Source organism: Octodon degus, unplaced genomic scaffold (genome assembly GCF_000260255.1).
Source record: "Octodon degus isolate 3935 unplaced genomic scaffold, OctDeg1.0 scaffold00178, whole genome shotgun sequence".
NCBI classification, from domain to species: domain Eukaryota; kingdom Metazoa; phylum Chordata; class Mammalia; order Rodentia; family Octodontidae; genus Octodon; species Octodon degus.
Genome location: NW_004524754.1, coordinates 2,914,701 through 2,922,987, shown reverse-complemented (window position 1 = coordinate 2,922,987; position 8,287 = coordinate 2,914,701).

Here is an 8,287-nt window from a genome sequence, read left to right as displayed (position 1 = left end):
GTGTTGCATGGCGTGTATCTCTGATTCCAGGTCTGTCTGTTACTAGCCTGGTTAGTTGAGTTTCCAACACTGTAACAAAATACCTGATGTAATCTATTTATAAAGAGGAAAGGTTTATTTTGGCTCACAGTTATGGAGGTGGGGGGAGGCAGATATCATGGCTCAGGTTGTGGCAAAATTGTTCCTGTGGCCAAGATGCAAAAAGCAAGGGAGAGGAGGGTCTGGAGTCCCAAATCTCCTTCAAGGGCATGTCCCCCCCCCCCACAGCCCCACACAGTTCTTAGAGGTCCCATCACCTCCGAGTAGACCCACACAGGTTGGGACCTGAGCCTTCAGGATATGCTTATCCACACCTGACAGCAGTGGCTCTCCTCTTGGGCAGGGTAGTTGCTCTCTCAGACCTTAGACAGCATGTCTATAAAATGGGGATATAGTACCCACCTCATGTGCAAAGAACCTGGCTCAAGTACTCACTCAGCAAGTCCTGTGCTCCTGTATTTCCTCAAAGCATTTAGTAATCTCCAAAACATGTGCACACTCACATGCTGTCTCTATTCCTGCCTCATAAAGGGCTTCACTGAGTGGGAGACCTGAATACGCATTCAGCGAGTCTACTCTGACAGGGGCTGGGCCACGACAGGTGTGAGGCAGAGCCTCGAGTCCTCCAGAGGTGTGAGGCCGGCCTCCCAGGAGGCGCACGGGTGGACTGGGATCTGGAGAAGTGAGAGGACAGGAGTGGACTGCGGTGAAGCAGGGGAGAGCATTCAAGGGACAGATCACAGACGCAAGGGTGGAGTCATGAAGGAACATGGTCTGTCTTAGTTACTGTTCTCTCCTTGTTGAGACAAAATACCTGGCACCCAAGAGTAAGGAAGGAAAGGTTTATTTAGCTCACTGTGTGTGCAGGACTCAGTCCGTCACTAGCTGGCTCCAAGGCCAGGCAGTGTGGTGAAGGGCAGCAGTTCAAGGAGGCAGAAGACAGCAACAGCAGCAAGAGCAAGAGTGGGCGGAGCCAGCCTCTTCCCCTTCCTTATATGGTAAGCAGGTTACCACCCCCTCTGTGGGTGTAGTGCTCACACCATTCTGTGCCCTCTTCTTGCACAGGATGGGAAGGTTTACAGAGTGAGGACCTTGGCCCCCTGCTGAGTCTCTTACCTCTAAACTTCTCACGTTGACTCAGGTATCAACCATTACCCCCATTACCTTATCTTTAGGGAGCTCTAAGAATTTGCATATAACCTCAGTAGAAAAGGTGGTGTGGGGTATTTGCAAAACAGACAGAAAAGGTAGGGAGAGTTGGATTACAAATTATACAACATACAAAGGAATTTAGATGATAACCTTCAGCCTGAGGGGACACTGGAAACTATGAGGGGGGAATTAACACTTATATTCCAGGATGGTCACTCGGCTAGACCACAGGCAAGGAGATCCAGGAGGCGTTTTCTGAAAGACTCTAGATGAAGGAAAGCAAAGCAGAGGCCAATTGAGACCAGAAAAACAAACAAGGTTATGAGAGAGCTTCACAAAGAACTCAGAAGAAGAAATGACTGATTGCACTTAGAGAAGAGGACAGAGAGAGGAGTCAAGGTGATCATGGCTTCCAAGTTGAGGGCTTCCAGGGAGGATGATATGGTATCGTCATCAGGCTCGAAGTCACCAGGGGAGAGCAGGATCGGAAGAGAGATGAGGGGTTTGGGTTTACTGGGAAAGAATAGGAGATGTGTGGTTTTGGGGAGCATTATCGGGTCTGGTGGGAGAGAAATGGGAGTTTGCGTAGAGGTGATACTTGAAACAATCTTCAGGTGAACTGAACATAGAAAAGACTGGTACTCAGTTCACAGAGTTTTGGCTGAGAAACCGGAGCGCCTGGATCCTGGTTTAACGGCCTCTGGATGCAGTGGCTCCCTGCAGGCTGAAAGATCCCACAGGCAAATGGTCTGTCTTTGTTCTGAGCCAGAATTTCTGCCCTGGTGAGCTGAGCTAGCAGTTTGGGAGCCTTGAGGGCCTCTTGACTGCCTTGGGGTGTTGGCTAGGGGCAGACAGGGCCAGCTTCCTCCTCCTCTTGGGTCTAGGGGTTGAACTTGGCCAGTCGCCAGAGGAGCCGATGAAGAAAAACATTAACTACAAGGAAGAGCAAAGGCTCTGTTCCCAAAGGCTGAAGTGATGCAGATCTGGCTACTTCTCTGTCCAGCCCACTCTCACGCCTGCTTGGCTTCTGTGGAGGAAAGGAGGGACAGGAAGGAATGAATGGGCTTTGAAAAAATAAAGCATTTCCGGGTGTGCTGATGGGTGTCCATAATCCCAGTACCTGGAAAGCTGATGCAGACCATTTATAAATGAGAGCCCACCCTGTCTCAAACTAAACGATAAAAAAGAAAGGCTGGGATGTAGTGGGAAGGCCCTGGGTTCAAGTTCCAGTGCTGTAACATTAATTAATTAATAGAATGTGTAGATTATTGATCTTTTTAGGGAATTTGATATAGCACTACTCCATTACAATGGAGCAATTAATCTTAACATTAACTGATCGGTTTTTTTTTTTTTTAAATATTGTCAAGAAATCAACTCTGCAGAGGTTTAAGTAAAAAACCTTTCAAGACATGCAACAGTTTTGTACAGTTGCCAAGTTTCATTCAGTCTGTTAACTTTTTCATCATTCACAATATTCATCTTAAGTTTAGTAGTGGCAGGTTTTGCGCTGTAATAGCTTTCAAGTATTGTATTTCTTTTTTTTTTTTTTTTTTTTGTGGTCCTGGGCTTGGAGTGCAGAGCCTCAGGCACAGAGGCAGGCAGTGGGTCACTGAGCTACAGCCCAGCCCTTGCTAGTCTCTGTTTGTCTTTAGCTGTGTAGAGCATCTTCTCTCACTTCCGGCCTCTTACCTTGTTGTGGGTCACTGCCTTCATTGCTGGTGCAGAGCTGCTCCAGGCCCAGAGGCTCTCTCTGCCTAAAAGCAGTCTTAGTGGCTGAGAAGAGCACATGGTGAGCATCCCCAGTCCCATTTCCATGAGTAGTTGAATTTTTCCACCTACTGAAAAGCATTAGCCGCTAGTATCAGGACCCTAGTGCATACCCCTTAGAGCAAGAATCTCATACTTGAGATTCCACTCCCCTAAGAGCATCTTTATCTCTCTAGAGATCAGAATACACCTTTGATGATGAAGAATGGAGAAGCAAAATAGAAGAGAAAGGTTCAGGGAAGCCAGAGGAAGTGAGGTCTCCACCAACAAGACGTGATCAACCATGTTAAAACACTTCAGAAAGGAGACATAATCCAAGGACCCTCAGCGGATGTACAATGTTCCATATATGGTATTGCATGGAGCTGTTTTCATGGGTACTGTGCTAGTTGAGGACAAATATGGAACGAAAAAGTGGAATGAAACACTGCAAACACTGAAAGTACAAAGAGACCAAAAAAAAAAAAAAAAAAAAAAAAGAAGAAGGAATGCAGGGTTATATGTCAACTCATTAAATGAGAAACTTAAGAGGCAAATGCTCTATTAGATCACAGAATGAAATTTTTAGGGGGCTTTACCACCAATTCCCCTTGGCCTCCCTGAAGCCATGCAAGGGCTCCGTGCTTTGGGAGGATCACAGGGCTAATGTGTGGCTGTCTTCTCAGAGCTGGGAAATGAGGAGCCAGGAACTTCATTTTGAATTTTAAAATGATTTTTCCTGAAGCTTCCCATTGTCTGAAGAGTTCAGCAAAGCCAGAGGTGTTCAAAGGAGACACCAGCAATAGTCGCTCTGCGTTGCTGGCGTTGCAGCTCTGTGAGGAAACTTCAGCACGCGCATATGATGATGATCTGACGAATGGTTGCCATGGAGTTGCTCTGTGATGCTTTTTCCCCCATAATTTTATTGATAAACAAATAGCAATTAGACAGTTGCAAATCAAATCGCTAGGACAGTTTCAATAACTAACACACTGCATGCATTATTCCTAGTGGTTAATTGCTGTACAAGAATCAGAAAAGAACATGCTAGCCCTACGCTCTCCAAGTGGGAAGTGTGCGTCAGGCAGAAAGATGCCTCCATTCTTAGCATTGAAGTGTGATGAATGTCACGGGAGGGGTGGACAGAGGCCCACGGAGAAGTGACACAGTGGGCCCCTCCCTGAGCAACCAGGGAGGGATCCGGGAGATGGGGCAGTGGCCAAACTGATGTCCGAAAGATGAACAATTTGAAAAATATGGGAACATGGAGGATAAAAGACCCCCTGATCTCCTTGCAATAATCACTTGATTACAGCTTAGTGTGTTTTCCTCTGATCTCTCTTTTATGAAAATAATCTTCATGAATACTTTAAGAAAAAATAAAAACAAAATAGTAAACAAGAGAAGTAACTTAGCACTCTAAATATCCAGTACTGAATGAACACTTTTCTGGATGTTTGAATATCTATATGTGTGATTAGGAACAGAAGAATAGGAAAAATGTTAAGAGAGATGCTTTTATAAAAATGGATCAAACCACGGTATGCTCCTTTGAAACAAAAATGCTCAATTAAATATCATTAAGATTTAGCAGAAGAAGAGAAAAGGGAAATCACAATGAAGGGGACTGACCATACATTTTGTTAAATGTGTTACCAAAACATTGTTTCAGTAAAATTCTTCTACATTTAAGAAAATAGGGGCCAGAGAGATAGCTCGGTGGTCTAAGCCAATGTCTTTTTGTACAGTACACCTTGTTTATGTGGTACTGTTGTAGCTTTTGCTGATTGTACTGTACAGTACTGTATTTTTATGTTCTGCTATACATTCCAGTACTATACATGAGAGTTATGCAAATAAAAGTAAAGTCATAGAGTTGGGATTTTCTATGACCCTTTCTTTGTTGCATGTTGTACTATAATACGCTGCACAATTCTTCCCTTAGCAAGCAATTCTTTTAGCCACCTAGTCACAGGACCAGAACTCAATTATTAAATGAGGAATGTCTGTAGTCATTTTCATGTCAGAAATGAAAGGAAGGCAGGAGGTGCTTCCAAGAGCCTTGAGCAAAATTCTGCTCATGCCTTGTTGACCAGAAATATGCCATAGCCATCCTGCTGCAGAGGGTCTAAGGAAACATTTTGCACAGCGTTGAGCTCTTTGCTGGCCCACTGAAACTGTGCTTCACCACTAACATAAGAAAGTGTCTGCCACAGGTCAGCCACAAGCTGCTCCTTCTTTCTTCCTACCTGGGCAGCAGTGATGTTTGGCTCTGTAGCTTCTTCTCTACTCTTTTTATACCCATCTATCTGTGTAATAACCTTCATTCTTCCCTTGATTACAGAGGCATAAAATGTTACCCTAGGCCTCAGAAAAAAATAACAGCTAAATCATCAGTAACCCTATTCCTAGAGCGAGTTTCAAATGTTAACATGCTAGTATTTCTCACACACACATAAGTGATAATAGATTTCACTATGGTCTTCTTTTCTTTCCTTTTACAGTGCTGGATATGAAACTCAGCACCTTGGATGTGCTACAGCTCTGAGTGACATCCCCAGCTTTATGTCCTGCTTTTTCATTCAATAATACATTATATTTCTCCTTGCTTTTAACTTTTTTGAAGTCAAATTGCTGTTTATCATTTTTCTGATCATCAAAGGTATACTTGCTTGTTGTAAAACATTTTTTGCTTATTATACCGATATTCCATATATTTCTACCTCAAAACAGCTTCATCAGAATTTAGTTAACTGTTCTCATGTTGTTGGACACTCAGGTTGTTTCCAATTTTTTATTGTTAAAGATAACATTTTGAGGAATGTCCTCGCACATAGACTCTATTTCTAATTATTTCCTTTGTGTAGATTCCTAGAAGTGGAATTACTGGGGTAAAGGGTACGAACATTTTAAAAGCCTCTGCTACATAATGCCAAATTGCTTTCTGGAAGCCCTGTACCATTTACCACTCAAACAGCATTCTGTAGGTTGCTTCACCAGCAGTCTCTTTCATTTTTCAGTCAAAGAGAAATGTGGCCTAGCAAAAGGTATAAACAGTCAGAAATCCAACTGATTTTGACCAGTAGTCAGGCTTTACGTTCTGGTGTTAAGTTTAGTTAAAAATATCATGCATAGTACTGGGTACTGTTGTTTGCCTGTCCAGTAACTATTCCTCTATACTTTTTTTAAAAAATGTACTTGGTACAAGGTCTCACTATGCAGCTCGGACTTGTAGTTATCCTCCCGTGTTCAGCCTCCGCACAGGCTTGTGCCACCACACCCGGATTCTGTGTGTGGTGCCTGAGATCAAACCCCAGTCCCTGCACTTGCCAAAGCAGGCACTTAGTCTGCTGAGCCATCGCACTGGCTACCCTTCTTTTTAACAGAACCCTGACCTCCAGATCTACTTCTTCCCTGAAGACTTAGAACTACAGAGAATGCCAACTTTGGAGCCAGTGGTTCTCAAATTGTGCATTCTGAGGACCACTTTGCAACTCAAACTTCTTTGAGAAACCCAAAGGGCTTCCATCTTTGTGGATGACAGCATGCCTTCTGTATCAGACTCTAAAACTGAGAATTTTAAAAACTATTAATTAATTTAAAGATAATAATAAACCTATTGTATATTAATGTGTTTACATCTTTTTATACAAATAATTATATTATCCAAAATTTAAAAAATTAGTAAGTTAGAATGGAATATTTTCCATTTTTACAAATTTCCTTATACCTGCCCTGACAGAAGAAACTGGAGTTTCCCCTGCGTCTGCATCCAGTGCGTCGTGGCCTCAGTTGCCACGTAGCTTTAGGGAAACTCCACGGGGAGAAAATGAAGAAGAAAGGGGCAATAATGTTATTAAAAAAAACTAAAAAAGAGTTTGCCCTTATGAACCCCTTTTTAAAAGGGCCTCAGAGGCTTCAGGGCTCCCCAAATGACACTTTGAAAACTGCATTAGTGCCCTTGTTGTCTTTGCCAGGGATTGGTTCAGAAGGGGCGCACAACCCAGCTTTCCTAATGAGGCTGCTAAGGCCTTTTGGGACATTCTCATTTTCAAAGAAAAACGTAAGAAAAATGTTATCACATGCGTGACAGCAGGAAACACTACAGCTGTTTCCTACTGGTCTTGTGGAGGAAGCCAGTGGAGGATGGTGAGGCCGAGAGGTGGCAGGCAGGCCAAGTGGGTGCCTCCCAGGGCTGGCCTGCTGTACTAAAGGTACACCAGCCACTGTGGCTTGAAATGGTGAGGTGTCTTCCCTGCCATCACTGGAGCAATCGAGTGCAGGGCTTGTGGCAGCTGGAACTGAAGACTGCTGCTGTTCCGGGCAGGGAAGCCGGGGACTGTGCTATGTGGCTGTGAATTAGCTGATGCAAATATTTTCAGTTGATGCCCATTGGGAGCCTAGCGTTAAGGGAAACGGTAGAACTTCAGGTTGTTGAGTGAGTGTGGACCATTCTCTTGTGGTCTTCAGTAAACTTCTATAAGAAAGGGACAAGCTTATGCCCTTTGGAAATGAGAGACAACAGGAATCTTATCTCTCGGATATCAGGGGACCTAGCACAGCCTGAGGTGCCAGGTCTCTTTCAAATACCTGCCTTAGTGTTTCCACCGATGAATCTGACAGACTACACTTGAGGAAGCTCCCTACCCGCGGCTGCTGCTTGGACTACCTCTGGACAGAGGTCTGTAGACCAGGCCAGGGAGATGGAAAGAGAACAAAGCCCCCTAGCAGCAGAGTCTGAGGCATCCCCAGGCTAACATTTGACTGGTGTTTTTAGCAAGTCTTGGAACTGACCAGGCACAAATCGATGGAAGCTTACTAAATTGAAGGTACCATATTGCCAAAGAAGTAATTTTCTTGGTGAAAAAGTGCAGTGATATTTTAATTCATACTGCAGTTCCCACTCCAGTGAGTCTGATCGCTAAAGCTGTGTACTTTTGCCACTGGCTGTCCACTCACTTCTTGCTATGCCACAGTCTGCTATTGGTCTGTGCCCTGGGGGCTTGGGGACCCATGGCTCACACAAATTACCTTTGTCTTGTAAGGCTCTTGTATCAGGGTTTTCCAAGGTCCCAGGTGATTTGCATTAGCCCAGTTCCTTTTTTTCAGATGGTTGTCCTCTTAGTGCACCCTCAGGTGGCAGGGAACAGAGGGAGGGAGTGAGGAGAAACACATCTTTCCCTTTTCTTTTTTGGTACCAGACCAGTGACAGAACTCAGGACCTTGCACCTGCCAGGCAGGCCCTTGTGCCAGCGAGCTATCTCCCCAGCCGCAGATCCTTTCCTGGAAGGGAACTGTTCCATTCCTAGGGGCCCACCCTCCTGCTCCAGTTGCCTCCCTGATTCCA